Below are 3,025 nucleotides of genomic sequence, written 5' to 3'. Positions count from 1 at the left end.
CTCCAAGGATTGCCTTTATATCTTTAAAAGTTTTTATTTTCCCTCCTATATGTAGAACACTCCTTAGCATTTCTAGGTTGAACACTAACTAGTACCTTGTCTAGCCCTTCATCCTTCTAATTCCTTTCTCTAATAAACATGTATTTCATAATCTATCATATGCTGAGGCCTGTTGCAACAATCAGAAATACAGACTTCTTATTTTCCTACTTATTTTTCATAGAGGAGTCTGTTGATTAAAGAAAAATTCCCTCAATATTTTATATTAGGCAAACTAGGAATACATTTGCCTTGTCCAAATGCTGTAAATAGAGGCAGAATCCCAAAGTCAAGAATTGGGGAGCACAATCTGCCATCTAATTCTTAGGCCTTATGATCAACATGATATCTGCTTCCACATAAATAAGGCCATACCCCACAAGACTTGTCTGTGCCATAACCCAACATATCAACTGGCCACTCATACTTCCTTAGGAGATCAAATCAATACAAATAAGTTTAAACTGAGATTTGGACAGATATATTAGAGTCACCACTCCCCCAAAACATGTTCACAAATTAATTACTCCATTCATTCACAAGAGTAATGAGCTATCATTGTTACCACTAAATGTGGTCAAGTCAGTTCAGACTCATAGTGACCCTGTATAGGGTTTCTGAGGAGCAACTGGTGAGTTTGAACCATTAACCTTGCTGTTCAAACCAACCTTGTGGTCCAGTACTTATTCAAAAGCACCATATGTGTCCATTTATCAATATACTTTGGGATTGATCATTTATCAATATCAGTAGGGATTGGTCCTTGGAGAAGGACATCATGCTTGGTTAAGTGGAAGGTCAGTGAAAAAGAGGAAGACTCCCCAGTGATATGGATTAGTATACTGGCAGCCGCAATGGGCTCAAACATAACAATGACTGTGAGGATGGCATTGGCAGTGTTTTGTTCTATTGTGAATAATGTCACTATGAGTTGGAACTGACTTGAGAGCATCTAACAGGAACAAAAGTTAGCAGAGTTTTGTCTAATGGCAAATATGGTAAAATAACACACACACACACATATCCTCTTATTGTGCTCTTAGTGACAGAATTTACAAAGACTTGCATCAGCAATTTATTTGTCTACTCTGGGAGTAGTGTTAATTGCTCTATTATACTAATGGTTTATATATAACTCAGCCTTCAAATCAGCTTCATTTAAATTGGCAATCATAGCTTACACCTGCAAAAAGGTGAATATTTTTCTCATAGCTGGAGAATAGAAGAGGCTGTTTCTCATAACATAGTATATACCTAAGGAATAATATTTTTGTTTTCTTTAATTAATATGCAAAGCCAGAAGGCAGACTTCTGTACTAAAACAAATTTGCTAAAAAAAAAAAAAAAAAAAACTGCAGGAAAAAAATCATGCTACTAACAAAGTAGCCAGATGCAGGACAGAATGTTTATTTAAAACATTTGTTTGAATACATATCAGACACAGAGGAGAGCATATTCTATTTGTACATTCATAAGTCCATTACTTAAATAGCATTTGTCAACTTGAGAAATAGAATCATTTTTACAGTTATTAGGACATTTAGCTAATGGAGGTTACACTATCTTACTGTGAATACTATTAATAAACAGCACTCAAACATTTTATGGTTAGTCCCATTCTCACTTAGTTCATTTGAAAGTTATAGATTAAGTAATTTAGAGATGTTGAATAACATAATTTTAGCATACAAACTGTGACAGTTAAAGTAATAACTTTGATACAATGTCAAGTAGTATTAAATTATTTGTAGGCTTTTAAAAAAATCCTATAATTTTCAGTTTCACATTTTATTCTTATCTCTACACCAAGTTCTTCTTTAATCTCTTCAATAGTAAGTTCTGTTTAGGTAGGGGCTTGTCTATCTTCTTCACATTTATATTTAAAGTACTCATTTATATTTAAAGTACTAAGAACACTAAAGCTCTGACAGCATAGTGGATTATGAGTTGTGCTGCTAACCACAAGGTCAGCAGTTCTAATCTACCTTTTACTCCATGGGACAAAGATGAGGCCTTCTGCTCCCACAAATACAGCCTTTGAAGCCCTATACAGGTTCATTATGAGACAGAATTGACTTAATGACACCCAACCACTGCCAAGAGCACTGGTACGCTGGTGTGGAACTGTAGGAAAAGCACTGAACTGTTAACTACAAGGTGAATCCACCAGACTCAATGTTACTTAACAACAACAACAACAGCAACAGGAGCACTATGTACTTGGAGGCATATATGTTGGATATGTAAGTGAAGAATGAAAATCCAATTATATATCTAGAATTTTAGTGTGTGTGAGAGAGAGAGAAAGAGAGAAAATTCACATTGAATTCTTAACATTAAGAATTGATCTAATCTTACAAAATGTTGGTTTTTATGAGATAATTTTTAAAAAATATTTTATTGTGAATTATATGATAGTTTACATGAAAGAAGTTTAGTTTTACATTTATTCCATCATATATCATTTCATTGACATGGTTCCAATCCCCTCCATGCATCATCAACCGACCAAAGCATATACCCTAGAAACCCATTCCCCTACACCCCCTACACTCCCCTACTCCCCCACCCCCCCAGTCTTCAGCCCACAGTCCCTCTCCCTCTCTGGATCCAAATTCCCCAGCCACGTCATCACTCCACATCATCATCTCTGTCTCTATCTCAGGCATCTCTGCTTCTCTGGGTAGGGTCCCGCTCTCGGCTCTTCTCCATTGATGTTCCCAGAGACATCCGCTCCTAGACTGGAGAATTAATCACTCCCTTCCTTGTTATAAAACGTCAACCTTTGCATTTCCAACCCTCATAATCAGTCATGATAACCATTATTCACTACAGTATCACAAGTTGCCCATCTGTATTTCATTTCATCAGCTCCGCCTAGACAGATTGGATAGTACTCACTGGAGATTCTGCCTTCTTCCATGCCCCCTAGTTCTAGGTTCCCTCTTGAAAGCTTGTAAGCCAGTAACTTCTTGCCTTTGTAGTC

Source organism: Chrysochloris asiatica, unplaced genomic scaffold (genome assembly GCF_000296735.1).
Source record: "Chrysochloris asiatica unplaced genomic scaffold, ChrAsi1.0 scaffold00187, whole genome shotgun sequence".
Lineage (NCBI taxonomy): Eukaryota > Metazoa > Chordata > Mammalia > Afrosoricida > Chrysochloridae > Chrysochloris > Chrysochloris asiatica.
The sequence above is the reverse complement of the archived record's forward strand: the minus strand, read 5'-3'. Positions refer to the sequence as shown.